The following is a 16,012-nucleotide window of genomic DNA, read 5'->3' as shown; positions in this document are numbered from 1 at the left end:
TGCATAGCCTTCGAGCATGTTGGACACTCCGGCAGGTGGCCAAAAGCGGCGAGGGTCTCCACACTAAAAACACTCCAGAGAACTATTCCTCATAGGACAATGATCCCGAAGTATTCACGGTCTTTGAGACCTTTTCTTTGAATAATCGGCATAAGAGAGCGCTCCGCGACCTCGCCAAAGTCTTCCATGTGCCAGCAGTAAATCCTTGAAACGACACAGCGATCACTTTCAATGCCGATGACGAACCAAGGCCCGCTCAGTCCAGGCACCAACCGCTTTGGTCCTAAACCCAATCGTAGACGGCTTTCGGCTCACTAAAGTGTTCACGGATGGCAGTAGCAGACCGAATCTCATTTACGAGGACACGCTAAATAAAATGCAAATGGACTGGAGTCGCATTGAGCAAAGTAACACAACCTTTCGCAGTATTATCCCCAGTCGAGAAGCCAGATGCTCGGGAAAAATCAAACTCGATGTTGTATTCGGCACACCGGAGAACTATAGGTCTGAAGAGTTACTCTTCCATGTGGCACCATTCAACAGTGGGTATCATGCTTTGCTGGGGAGAGACACATTCATGGGCTTCCAAGCCGTACCCCATTACAGGTACATGAAGCTCAAAATGCCCGGGCCCAATGGAATTATCACTATCACCAGTGATCCGGACATAGCACTCCGCGTCGAAAACAAAACTGCCTCTAGCCCTTGAGGCATTATCTGAGGCCCTCGCGGCCGAGGAATTTACCAGCCTACGTTCCATAGTAGACAGGGACAATGTAATCCTCGATAAGAGACCCAAGTCTACCTCCTTCAAGCCGGTAGACGAAATAGTCAAACTTCAAGTCCACCCGATGGATCCCAATAAAGCAGCTTCCATTCGGGCGCAGCTGGATCCGACAGTGGACGCCACATTACGCGCATTCCTTCATGAGAACTGGGACATTTTTTTCCTGGCACCCTTGATATGCCAGGTATCCCACGAAGACTGGACGAGCATAGTCTCAACATATTGAAAGGATACAAACAAGTCAAACAAAGTCTGCACCGATTCTCCAAGCCCAAACGACAGGCTAAGGTGGAGGATCTAGCCAAGCTACTCGAAGCCGGGTTTATCAGAGAAATCAAACATCCGGACTAGCTAGCAAACCTGGTCATGGTACCTAATAAGGATAAATCCTGGCACCTGTATGTCGACTTCAAAGACCTTAATAAGGCTTGCCCTGAGGACCCCTTCCCACTACCTCGAATCGACTAGATTATTGACGCAACTGCAGGGCACGATTCCCTGTGCTTCCTTGACGCATACGCCGGATAGCATCAAATTAAGATGAAAGAATCCGACCAAGCTGCAACAGCATTCATCACTCCATATGGGCCCTTCTACTTGAACACTATGCCTTTCAGACTTAAGAACGCCGGCGCAACCTACCAACGCATGATTCAAACATGCCTGGAAAAACAGGTAGGCAAGTGGAGGCATACGTAGATGATATAGTCATCAAAACGAAACATGTCGGTTCATTGGTGGATGACTTACACCTTACATTCGACAACCTCCAAGCAAATGACATACGGCTCAATCCGGAAAAATGCGTTTTCGGCGTTCCAGCCAGAAAGCTTGTGGGGTTTATCATCTCCAACAGAGGAATCGAGGCATATCCCGCTAAAATCCGAGCCATGTCACAGTTGGCAACACCAACAGACCTCAAGCACGTCCAAAAAATAGCTGGGTGCGTGGCAGCTTTAAGACGTTTTATCTCCAGACAAGGGGATAAAAGGCGGTGCCATTATATCGCTTGCTACGCCGCACTGACCACTTCGTGTGCACGGACGCTGCCACAGCCGGATTGGAAGAAATAAAGGCTCTGTTAGTGAGTAACCCAATCCTAGCCGCACCAAACATCGGTGAACGAATGCTTCTCTACATATCTGCAACTCACCAAGTGGTAAGTGCGGTGCTCATCGTCGAACAAGATGAGGAGGGACATAAATTCCCACTTTAGAAACCAGTATATTGTGTATCAACGGTCCTTACACCATGTAAATCCCGATACCCGCACTACCAAAAGATAACATACGCGGTCTTTATGGAATCCCGCAAGCTGCGGCACTACTTTCAAGAGTGCTCCATCATGGTGGCTTCTGAAGTACCTCTGAACGATATTATAAATAATCGGGACACCACCAGAGTGATTGCCGAATGGGCCATTGAGCTCTTACCATTTGAAATAAATTACAAGCCACACTGAGCTATCAAATCTCAAGTGTTGGCTGACTTTGTCGCCGAATGGAAAGAGGCCGAAATCCGTAAAGAATATGGCACATACTCCAATTGGGTGATGCACTTTGACGGCTCTAAGATGTTAGCTGGATTAGGGGCTGGTGTCGTCTTGACATCCCCCCCCAGGAGACACAATCCATTATGTGCTCCAAATACTATATACATATTCTAACAATACAGCCAAATACGAGGCCTTATTGCACGGTCTCCAGATGGCCGTCTCGATGGGCATACATCACCTTGAAGTGTGCGGGGAATCAAACCTCGCAATATCCCAGATAGATGGAGACTTCGACGCAAAAGATTCGAAGATGGCGGCTTATCGTAATGTCGTACTCAAAATGTCAGCTCGGTTTGAAGGGCTCGGCTTTCATCATGTGGCTCGAGGGAGTAATCCAGTTGCGGACATAGTTGCCCACATGGGCGCTAAACGCGACCCCGTCCCACCTAACACCTTCATGGAGAGGCGCTTCAAGCCATCCGTACTGTGATAGGACGATAGCGGAAACGTTGTTCCAGAGCCGACCATACCCCCAGATTCCGAACACAACTCCGATATCATCGGGGGTTCGGGCACCGAGATAACACCATCTTCCCATGAAATCATGGTGGTAATAGCCCCATGGACCGAACCTTTCCTCGCCTACCTTAATAGGAATGAACTCCCTGATGATCAGACGAAGGCCCGTCGCATTGTTCGACGCTCGAAGGCTTACAAAGTCCATGAGGGGGAACTGTACAAGAAAAGTACCACCAGAGTCATACAAAGGTATCTCCGAAGAAGAGGGACAGCAGCTCTTGGCTGAAATACACGCCGGTCTTGGTGGCCACAATGCCACCGCTCAGGACCTTGTAAGTAAGGCCTTCCGTATGGGTTTCTTTCGGCCCACAGCCTGAGCAAACGCACAAGACCTCATACAGTCATGTGTTGGGAGCCAGCTTTTCGCAAATCAAAGCCATATGCCGCCCACTGCTTTGCGAACAATCCCCATTACGTGGCCTTTTGCGGTCTGGGGGCTTGACATGGTCGGACCCCTTAAAGGGGGAAGCCACAAGAAGAAATATTTACCGGTTATGGTCGACTAATTCACTAAGTGGATAGAAGCCAAACCAGTCAAAATGGCCGAGGTCGGACCAGTTATAGACTTCATATCCTGAGTGGTACACCGTTAGGGTGGCCTGGACGGTATCATTACTGACAACAGTTCTAACTTTATGACCGATGAGGTAAAAACTTGGTGCGCTAATTTGGGCATTAAGCTCGATTACGCCTCCGTATATCACCCTTAGACAAACGGTCAGGTCGAACGGGCCAATGGCTTGATAATGAGCGGCATTAAACCCAGACTAGTACGATCCTTGCGTGAATCAGGCAAGCACTGGGTTGAAGAACTCGATTCCATACTCTGGGGGCTGCGTACCACGTCCAATCGTACGACCGGATACACACCTTTTTTCATGGTGTAGGGCGCCAAGGCAGTATTGCCTTGCGACATTATTCATGACTCACCTTGAGTGCGCATGTATGAAGAGAGAGAGAGGCCGAGCTTGATCGGCAGGACGATCTGGATGGCTTGGAGGAGGAGCGCGACGTTGCGAAGGCCCGTTCCGCATTTTACCAACAGCAAGCTCAGCGATCTCAAAGCAGGGAAGTACGGGCAAAGACTTACAATGTCGGTGAACTCGTCATGTGCCTACCAGAGAAGAAAAAGGACAAGATAAAGCCAAAATGGAGGAGCCTATTGCCTTCGCAATGCTTCGGATAATTGTCTGGAGCCAAACCCATGGAACGGTGCTTGGCTCCGAAGATTCTACGCCTAAGTCCACACTTGTAACTTTTTTTCGTCATTTCTCCCTCTCACCCCTCTTTTCTCTTTTTTCGGTTTTTGTAGAACTTCGAATAGTGTTCGGATCAACCGCACACTCGGGGGATATACATCACTAAATGTACATACCCCATATCACCTAGGGGCTTCTTTTTACAGAAGTTTATTCTGATTATTATTTTGGAGCGTCAATCTCACCGTATATATGTGTTGTCTACTCATATGTGTCCTGTCTTCGCCATTATATGCACCTTTATGACTGAAGTTTTTGCCAAGCTGGGTTGCCTGGCTCCTGTGCTTATGCCCTACGTTCCCGCTTGTTCGGCTAGGGAATAAAGGGAGCACCTCTGCGATTGTTACAGCCGGGTTATCTGGACGTGTACGTCATACGGGTGAAGCCGAAAGCTAGCATTGTTAAGGGAATAATCGGCCGGCGGACAAAAGACGATCTGCCCACGTTGCAATACGCCCCCAATTTATAAAGTGTATAGTGATTTCTCGCATCATAGTTTATGTATGGGCAAAAATGCATGCTGGCCCAGGGAAAGGAACCCTTAATGGAACTATTCTCTCTGGAGGATGTTTCTTACAACTTGTCTATTCAAGCAATTATGACCGGACTGCCTAGTTTCTGAACATGCATTGGTGTTTACCAATGGTTTAAATATCCGAAAACACTCCAAACCTCGGGTTCCGGAGGTCGAAGCGGAAAGTCTGCCATGACAATCATTTTACAATTCGGCTGAAGAAAAGTTTGTTGATAATGTACATTACTACTTGGATTCAAAAACTTCTTCTTCCTCTAGACCCTCTAGTAGGTTGTCTAGTTTGCAGTCCTGTTGAGAAAACTTAGCTGTTGTTTTCACTTGGTCGTACACTAAGCTAACATGAATTTCTTATCCATCTGGTCCCCGAGGTCCGACCCAAGCCATATGATTCGGATCAAGCATGGTATACCGTGTTTTCTCCATGGCCCAGGCTTCTCAAGCGCCTTCCCGACATACGGATATCTTCCATAGCTCCAAACGATGACGAGCTCCCTTGAATAAATTCGTAAGCTCATCCATACTTCCTAGAGGGGAATCAGATGACCATAAAGCCTTAGCCATGTTCATCATTGCTTTCCGAGCTTGCTCGTGCACTTTGTATAGCTCTTGTAGCCAGTCGCCTTGGAATCCAGACAGTTCTCCTCCGGGACGTCCGGTTAGAACGCCTACAGAAGCAAAATTGTCAAATTTTCAAACAGGAGACCATTTGACAGATAGGTTAAAGAGCATACTAAATATGCCTCCTTTCAACTTCTTGTTCTCCTTCAAAGCATCCGATAATTGGGCTCAATCCTTCAGTTCTTTGGCCTGCTTGATATTTGCGTCATGTAGTTTGTTCTTCTCAGTAATGGTCTGTGTCAATACACATTAACCAGTGGCTTCTTGCCCTTCGGCATGTTGCTTATTTGCTTGAGCAGCCTGTAGCCTCTCCTCCATCTGATCTGTCGAGCCTACCAATGATACAAAGGCATAATTAAGAAACCTCGTTGTATCCATGGAGCCTTATCTCCGCGTTGTTGCTGCACTTACCATCAGGTGCCTTCTTGGATTTCTTCAAATCTTCGAGTTCGGCGGTGGTAGCAGACAGCTTTATTCGGCATTCTTCAAGCTCCTTCGATAACTTGTTACTCCTCTCCGTGAGTACCTAGCAATGTAACGACTCTTAAATCAGCTGGGCCAACTGCTTCAAGACTCGGGGGCTACTGGCATATGATTATTGAATCTGTGCAAAAAATTCTTACCCGCATATCCTTTGGAAGCTGGTGAGTGGCTCCAGCAACTCCATCACGAGTAGCTCGGATATAAGCATCCTCTAAGCTGAGAGCATTAAAAGACCCTTAGTAAAATGTGGGTCGCGTATAGCCGCTCTCCGCCGCCGGTGAACCATCGCACTCTCCACTTCGGGGTTTGTGACGGATACATTATCTGAATCCTCCAGGAGATGGCAATCCGGCATTACTCAGGCATCCCCTCCAGTCCTTGTGGCAGGGTCCAGGGCTGGGTCAGTCTGTGTATGGCCGGCTAGGTCTCCGGATGCAATCCGACATACACTCCTCCTACAATATGGCATAGCAGGGACCTTCACCGTCCGGTCTACCCGCTGAGTGCGTACTAAAGGATTATACCCCCTCGACGCAGAAGAGGGTCTGGTTGTATTATTGTTCACCTTTATTTTCAGAGAGGCGCCTTATGCAAGCGTCGTCTTCTTAGAGGACTCCTTTGCCGCAGCATGCTGGTGCGAGCGTCGCCCCTTGGGAGCACGATGTAGTGCGGAGGGTGAGTCATGATGAGAAAACTCTTTTTGAGGAGACGTCTCTTTGGTACTTACATGGGAGGAAGGAAGAAGGCCGGGATAGTCGGCTATTATGGTCACTTCCATACCATCATAGATCGTCTGATAAAAGACTCCATCCTGAAAGCCTACAAATATGTCTGGATCCTCTTCATCTCCAGGATCAAGGTCTCGATTGTGGTCCTCCGGCTACGGGGTGGGGCTGTAGATCCCTGCGACGACCTTTATCCATTCCTGTTAAAGGAAGTCGAATTAAGTATGACTAAAAAAATAGTTAAGGGAAAAGGATCAATTAAAATCGAAAACACACCCAGTCAATGGGGGTATACATGGAGAAACCTTCTCGACACTTCAGGCAAGCGAAATCTTCTTTTTCCCCTTTGAAAAGGTCAACCAACATGGCAGCTAGCATGGCGAAATTAGTCGGGCCCTTGAACCCACAATGAGACGCGTCATGCTCCCCATTGTAATGCCACATGGGATGTCCCCAGGATTGGAGCGGCTGAACGCATCGTGTTATTGAAATTGACATTACCTCGACTATAGTTAGTCTGTAGTGGACAAGTATTCTGATCTTGTTCACTAGCCTCTTAACCTCCGCACTATCTTCTTCTTCATAGCTTTTGGAACACTAGCTGGCACACTTCTTTAAAGGGGCGGAGGATAATTCAGGAATACCTTGCCAGATTGGGTCCGAAAGGACAACATCTTCGATGTAGAACCACTCCGAGGGCCACTCTTCGGATGCCTTCTTCGGAGTGCCGGACATGTATCATGTTCCGCCTATATGCCATACTTCGGTGCCGCCCACCTCTAATATGGATCCCTTCTGGGAGCGAGGGACGAGGCAGAAATATTTCCTCCATAAATCAAAATGGGCCTCGCAGCCTAGAAACAACCCGCAAAGAGCAACGAAGCCGGCGATGTGTAGAATTGAGCCTGGCGTAAGGTTGTGCAGTTGGAGACCATAATACTCTCGAAGACCTCTCGGGAAAGGGTGGATTGGAAATCCCACGCCCCTCAATAAGAAGGAAATGAAGCACACCCGCTCCCCTTTATTGGGATTGGGGAATCTCTTCGATAGGGCTTCGCCATTGAAGGAAGTTAATCCCGCCCGAACAGGGACTAGATCCGGGGGAGGGAGATATCCCTGCGCCTGAGGCTTGGTCAATTGGGCGTGGGGCACCGAGCAACTCTCCCAGTCGCCTTCTTGAGGGCCTTTGGCACGCGATGAAGAACAAGGAGCATTGGCCATCTTTGGTCGGTTTCTTGGGGCAAGCTCTAAGGATTTTCTCGTCTGGTGAGGAATGGAATCTGAGATTCAATCTCTTTAAATAAGCGTTGGCCCTACGTGGCCAAGGGGATATTTGTAAAAATGCCTGGACCCTTCACATTCGTCTGACACGTGGAAGCCAAGGCAACGGCGGCGCAGAAGCTGAAGAGTACAATATTTAATGTAAAGGCCCAACTATATAGAATTCAATGGGAACTCGCCTTGCAAAGCCGAAGACATGAAGCTGAATACAATGACGTCACTGAAGGCAAGTTCGCGGGCTACTCTGCGAGTCCTAAATTATGGGATCCTCGGAGAGCCGGCCTATGTGACATGGGCCAGATTAACGGGCCATGAAGCTACAAGAGGAGAAGGCCTCCTCTCGTGTCCGGATGGAACTCTCTGCGTGGATGGCAAGCTTAGCATCTAGATGTGTAGTTTCCTTCCTCTGCAAACCAACTTTGTACACCCCTAGTCCCCTCTAGTGCCTATATAAACTGGATGGTTTAGTCCATAGAGGCAATCACAATCATACAGGCTAGACATCTAGGGTTTAGCCATCATGATCTCGAGGCAGATCAACTCTTGTAAACCCCTACACTCATTATAGTCAATCAAGTAGGAAGTAGGGTATTACCTACATTAAGAGGGCCCAAACCTGGGTAAACATCATGTCCCCTGCCTCCTTGCTACATTCGATCCTTAGACGCATAGTTTGAGACCCCCTACCCGAGATCTGCCGGTTTTGACACCGACAGTGGCACTTGCGTATGATATGTTCCCGTTCATGCTCAGGTACACAACATCAAGTAACACCATCTACTCCTTCTTTATAAAGATGTCAGTCATCCAAGAAGTAATGTCTTAAATCACGGAAAAACTGTTTCTTTTGCTGATATGTGAAACTAGGTGGTATAAATTTAGCAACAATGTAAGTAGCATAATCATCATACATGGAGTATTATGAGAAGTATTTATGACAACTAATTGCTCATTAGGAAAACTATCATCAATAGGTCATGGGTCATCAAGAATATTTTCTAACCTAGAAAAGTTGTCTACAACGGGGTTCTCAGCTCCCTTTCTCTCAATAATATGCCAATCAAATTCTTGTAGAAAGAGAACCCATCTAATAAGTCTAGGTTTAGCATCTTTCTTTTCCATAAGATATTTCATAGGAGCATGATCAGTGTGAATAGTTACTTTGGAATCAACAATATAAGATCTGAACTTACTTTGGAATCAACAACATAAGATCTGAACTTATCACAAGCAAAAACAACTACTAAAAATTATTTTTTAGTAGTAGCATAATTTTTCTGTACACTGTCTAGAATTTTACTAGAATAATGAATAACATTCAATTTCTTATCAACTCTTTGCCCTAGAAAAGCACCAATAGCATAATCACTAGAATCACACATAATTTCAAAGTGTAAATTCCAATCAGGTGGTTAAACAATAGGTGCAGAAATCAAGGCTTTCTGATGTATTTCAAATTCTTCTACACAATCATGATCAAAAACCAAAGGAACATCTTTTTGCAAGAGGATTAATGGGAGGCCTAGATATTTTAGAGAAGTATTTAATAAACTTCCTATAGCAACCAGCATGACCAAGTAAACTTGTTATACCTTTGATATCTTTAGGACATGACATGTTTTCAATAGCATCTACTTTAGCTTTATCAACTTCAATAACTCTTTCAGAAATTTTATGCCCGAAGACAATACCTTCATTAACCATAAAGTGGCACTTCTCCCAATTCAGGACAAGATTAGTTTCTTCACATCTCTACAAAACTGGATCCAGGTTGCTCAAGCAATCATCAAAGGAAGTTCTGTAAATGAAGAAATCATCCATGAAAACCTCAAATCTTTTCACAAAAGTCAGAGAATATAGCAGTCATACATCTTTGAAAGGTAGTAGGTGCATTACATAAACCAAAAGGCATACGTCTATAAGCAAAGGTACCGAAAGGGTAAGTAAAAGTGGTCTTTTCTTGGTCCTCTTTTGACACATGTATTTGAGAGAAAGTAGAATAACCATCTAGAAAGCAGAAATGTGTATGTTTTGATAGTCTTTCTAGCATTTGAGCGATAAAAGGTAGAGGGTAATGATATTTTCTAGTATCTTTTTTTATTTTGCGAAAATCAATTACCATCCTATAACCTGTAACAATTCTTTGTGGAATCAATCCATTCTTATCATTAGGAACAACATTAATACCTCCCTTCCTTGTCACCCGGAGGTATGATCGCATGGTAATGATCTTAGCGTTGGTTTCAGGGTTATTGGGGACAACAAGTGGGGACAACCCACCTGGACGCGCCTGGGGGGTAGGCGCGCCCTGGTGGGTTGTGTCGACCCAGGTGCCTCCTCAGGTTGGTTCTTGGCTCCAGAAATTCTCTTTACTGATATAAAAAATCCTCGCAAAGTTTGTTCCATTCCGAGAACTTTTATTTCTGCACAAAAAAACACCACGGTAGTTCCACTGAAAACAGCGTTAGTCCGGGGTTAGTTTCATTCAAATCATGCAAATTAGAGTTCAAAGCAAGAGGAAAAGCGTTAGGAAAAGTAGATACGACGGAGAAGTATCAATCTGCCACTATCGTTTTGGGGTTATGCATTAGAGACAACTACATTCACTTTAAAAAGGGCATCATCTAAGTTTGTCGAGACGACACCATATGAACTATGGTTTGGCAGGAAACCTAAGTTGTCATTTCTAAAGGTTTGGGGTTGTGATGCTTATGTCAAAAGCCTTCAGCCGGAAAAAGCTCAAACCCAAAGTGGGCAAATGCGTCTTCATAGGATACCCAAAAGAGACGCTTGGGTATACCTTCTATCTCTGATCCGAGGGAAAAGTGTTTGTTGCTAAGAACGTGTCCTTTCTCGAGAAATAGTTTCTCTTGAAAGAATTGAGTGGGAGGAAGATAGAACTTCATGGGGTTGTTGAACCTTTACTTCAACCAGAGAGTAGCGCAACTCAGAAAGATGTTTCTGTGGCACCTACATACAGCTTCTGACTGGTACGATAACCATGTCTTAGAGGTCATGTTGTTGGACAACGGTGAACCTACGAGCTATGGATAAGCGATGGTGGGCCTGGATTCCAACAAATGGCTAGGAACCATGAAATCTGAGATAGGATCCATGTATGAGAACAAAGTATGGACTTTGGTGGACTTGCTCGATGATTGGCAAGCCATTAAGAATAAATGGTTCTTTAAGAGGAAGATAGACATTGATGGTAATGTCACCATTTATGAAGCTCAACTTGACGCAAAGAAGTTTCTGACAAGTTCAAGGAGTTGACTATGATGAGACCTTATCACTCATAGCGATGCTAAAGTCTATTGGAATTATGTTAACAGTTGCTACATTTTCAATTACGTAATCTTGCAAATGGATGTCAAACCAAAGTTTCCTTAATGGTTTCCGTGAGGAAAGATTGTATGTGAAGACTCCATGGTTGAACTTAAGCATAATGCACAAACCTCAAAACACAAGCACTTCTCCTTTATTCTAGAATCTTCTGTATCATAATTGAATTTTTTTTCTAAATGAATTGCCATTATTTGTATTTACTTTATGCTTTACAATGCACAACCCCATGAATCCTAACATTTTTATAAAACTAATTGATTTTGAATGAGATGAACAATAAGAACTAAACGAACATCTACATCATGCATATATGACTCAAAGCTTTGCATGCTATAGTGTGAATTTATTCATAATTTGGTTTCGAAACCTCATGCGTTCAATGCATGTGTGCCTTACTAGTTTTGTGTAGAGTAGCAAATTTCACGCGGCCCCGGGTATATCAAAATGCAGGGCCCATGCATCATTGCCTTTCGGTCGAACCTACGTCCACAATTTTTTGTGCGTACTATATCTCCACTGGTCCCCGAACCCAAAATGCTGCCTCGATCCCGTAAAACCAAGCGGCCCACACATATTTAAGGCGTCGACTCGAACCTGTTTACTAAGACGTGGCCCCGCAAGCCGTAGTACTCCTACAAACCCTACCGCCGCACTCATCATCAGTTTTCTTCAAGAGGATGAGGGAGAAGCCGATTTGTAGTGGAGGCGCTTTCAAAAGAAAGGATCTATAGTGGAGACCCCTACCCTAGGGTGCCCTAGGTAGCTGCTGCACGCATCATTTTTTCTATTTTCTTTATGCTCTTGCGCCCTAGAGTGAAATGATGGTTTTTTCGTCCGTCCAGCTTAATGCGGGAAAGGTGGGGCTTTGTGATTTGACCCCTCATCGCTCATTTTCTACTTCTGTGGCGCTATGACCGGGGTGCCTCCAATTCCAACCGCTGCTCCGAATAGTAATTTGGTGCATCGCACGTGGAACAAGACGGTGGATGAGCCACATGTCGGCCAAAGGGGTCCTGTTAAGTGTGTCACCATTTCGTGTGCGGACTGACCCTGCTTGAGTTGCTATGCCACCACGACAGGAGCAGCCTACAACTTGGTTTTGCTCCTTGGTGAATCCTGACTATATTGATCTAAAAAGATATGTGCTGAACTACCCTCTCCGTCTCGGTTTTTTATTTTTGGGCGTCTCGGTTTATAGGGCGTGCAAGTAATTCTAGGTCATCCATTTGACTAACAAAATATGAGTTACTATGTCACAAAAAGTATATCAATGGATTCTTAAGCGGATGTAATTGTATTTAAAAGTCGAGAGCGGGGCTTTTCCTACGCGGTAGGTGGGGCAGTTCCGCCTAGTCGGATCGACAGAGACGCGAGAAGATGAGGGAGTAGGCTGCTGCAAACGTAGGGCTGTGTGATTTGACAGCGAGTTACTGCTGGACAGGTGGGGCCCCATGATTTGACTTGCCATTATCATTTTAAGTACGGCCCGATGACCGGAGTGAATCTTCCGATTCCTGACCACCTCTATACATGTGCCTCTCCCAATGCTCCACCATGTAGTTGAGGTTGGCTCTTGCCTGAGAGCCCACTTCTCCAGTTTTTCCTTGCCTCTCTTTCCTCCACATATAGCCCACTATTGTACTACTTACTTGCTCCTATAGGTGCTAAGCTTTCCACATAGGAATAAAGTCTGATGTGGCAAGTCAATTAAGAAGAGAGAGACTAGTTTGGTGACCCAAGGAAGAAATGGTGCTAAGCGCATGTACCTAGGTGAAAAGACAATCGTGAGTCTATAGCTAATTAAATGAAGCAAACTTAGCAACAAGCAACTACTAATAAGCACCTATGCATTGGGTACTTGATTGCTAAGCCATTTAATGCCCTTAGCACCTCATCAAAGCACCATTTCATTGGAAGAGGTTACTCGTTGGCAAATGCAATAAATACTACTCCCTTTGTCCCATAATATAAGAACGTTTTTGGCACTACACGAGTGTCAAAAACGTTCTTATATTATGGGATGGAGGGAGTACGAAGAAAGAGATAGAGAGAAGTAAAAAAATACACTTATAGCCAACCTTATAGCTAACCTTGTTGTAGTATGAATTACTAAGTGATGACATGCCAACATCAAATAGCCTAACTCACTGTGTTAAATCTCCAAGGGCGCGACCACGCGAGCGACGCAACGGTCATGGTAGGCGCGACCATGATATGGGCTGCTGGCAGCCCTTGGATCTGAGATCGGACGGTCGCATGCTAAGTTGCTGAAAATTTGCAGAATAACCCTCCAGGATAGGATATTCACCCATAGGTCTAAAATCATGCCATGCAACCGTTGGATCTCAGATCCAAGGGCTCTCGGAAGCCACTATCATGGGAGAATGGAAAACCACTACCCTGCCGTTTGCACGCTGACAGTTCGCTCCTACTCGTCCCCGCGTCCTTTAATATTACGGTGGTTCGCTCCTGGTCGTCCCGTCCTTTCACATTACGGTAGTTCCACTAATCCTAAGCCTCCTCCCAAATCCATGGCGTCCCAAATCTCCATGATTGGCGGTGAGTACAAGGTTAGAACCATCACCGGTGATGAGTTCGACGTCATCTACGCCCTTTATTCCGCGACGGTGAAAGGATGCCTTTCTCGCTTCAGATGCATGTTCGAAAACTCAGATGATGAGTGGGTCGTTGGGCTAGATGTTGACTACACCACAGTCTTGGGACGAGAGAAGGATCTAAAGGAGGAAGAGAGGAAGATGCCCACCATGATCCAGGTTTGCGTGCATGACTTATGCTTGGTCTACCACATATGCCATGCCGACGTTGAATGCCTGGATTTTAAGAACTTCCTCGAGAGCAACCTAGTCAAATTTGTTACTGTAGACTTTACGAATGACAAAAGAGTACTGGGTCAGATAGGCCTCATTGTAGGCAACCCCTTCGACCACCAGAAGAATCGGCTGCTGCCCTCCAGTGTCCAGCCTTCAATGCTGACCCTGGCAGGAGCCATGGTTCATCCTTCGTATGGTAAACTGGAGAAACCTCATCACACGTTTCATCATCATGCATGGCAGCGGAATGTACTAGATATAGACCACATCCACTACGCTGCAATGGATGGCTACCTTTGTTTCAATATCTACAAGGGTTGGATGAAGAGCAAGAGCCAAGTGTGCGGTTCAAGCAAAGAAGTATCGGCCAAGAGGAACAGGGACAAGGACGAAGTCGAGGACATGGACGAGGACTCCGAGTAAGGTGGCAGTGTCGTTGCTCATGGTGGTTCTAATGCAGTGTCTACCGGATTAGTTGCATAGTTTAATTTCAGGTGTGCTTAGTTTAATTTGAGGGGTGTGTTGTGCTGAGCCCCCAGCAGAACTATGTTATGTTTCTTCTCGTTACTTTAACTCTTCAGTACGTACATACTAGTATTTCTTACATTTCATTTAGCACCCCATTTAAGCACGTACTAGCTTTTTTAATAGTACTATATGCATAATTTGGCGACGAGCGATCTCTATATGTACCACCTTTTTTTTAATTTCAATTTTTGCTCCATGGCACAATCCATCGATACTACTACTGTACAAAAGTATACATTTTTTAAAAGGCTAGAGTACTGTTCACCACATATATAGCCAGTTAAATTCTCAACCTAGAACGACGTGCATGCTATGTAAACCAATACAGAGGAAGTATAGTAAAAATGAGGTGATTTTACCGAGCGATCGGCGGGGGAGCATGGCCTGTCATGCGGTCCCACGTGTCATGATGTACCAAGGCGACGCGCGTGTCCCTCTTGAGGCATAAGCAATACTACGTGGTTTGAGACTTCGTCCGTCTGGGAAGGTGCGGCATTGTGATTTGACGTATCATTGCTCATTACTACTACTGGGCCAGTACGAGTGGGGTGCGTCCCCCTGCTATTCTGCACTATTATTTGGTGCTTGACACGTCGACCTGGTTGCTATATGTCCCACATGTCGGTGACAGGAAGTACAGAATTCATGAAAGGGAGTATAATACAAGACATGGCTTGGGTTTTTGCTGCTTCGCGCGATCCATCGATACAAACCCGGACTAAAAAAGGCGAGGGCGGGTCTTTTCCCGCGTGACAGGCAGGGGAGTTTGGCATTGTCTGTTTGAGGCAAGGAGGTAGGAAGGGAAACAAGCAAATAAAGGTTGAGCGACTTAGTTTTGGAAAAATCTGATTTTACGGAGTACGTACCCACTAGGGTTTATAGGGCTCATCTAAAAAACATTCGTTCTTCCGTTTGATAAGTCTCAATTCTACTAGTAGTAGTAGTACCATCACATGTTGGATTTCAAGGTGCGTTAGATCACCCGATGCAAGCAGTGTCAAGAGGAAACTCACCAATGCATGTAGAAGTTCATGGAAATTTAGTGGTCATTCATGCATTCGTTCTAATTAATGCCTCAGTAAACATAACTTCTTGAGAAAAACGAGCGTACTAATTACTTGTGCAAACTACGAAATTAATTCGACCACTCACCATCTACCTTGGTTGGAGAGATTTTGAGATTGAGCAATAAACTGGAAAGGAGGGAGTAGTAACTTTTGTCTCGATTACTATTTGTGGCCTTGTATAGATGCAAAATGTATTTTTTTATAGTGGCCTTGTATAAGTAAATGGAGGGAGTACTAAAGGACATATATATTCTGAACAATATGATAATCTCTCTAACAAAGGTAGTAGGGACGAGGACTAAACGGAGGGAGTAGTAAAAATTTCTCCTTGTCCTGCGAGCCACCGCGCGCGTGGGCGAGGGAGCGGGCGTAAGGCGTACAGTAGTACTACTACTACTACTACTACTCGTAAGCAAGCTTCACCTCATCCTACGAGCCACCGTGTCCATGGGCAGGGGAGATGGCGTACTAAGCCA

This window comes from Triticum aestivum, chromosome 4B (assembly GCF_018294505.1).
Source record: "Triticum aestivum cultivar Chinese Spring chromosome 4B, IWGSC CS RefSeq v2.1, whole genome shotgun sequence".
Taxonomy (NCBI): Eukaryota; Viridiplantae; Streptophyta; class Magnoliopsida; order Poales; family Poaceae; genus Triticum; species Triticum aestivum.
This window is presented reverse-complemented; position numbering follows the sequence as displayed.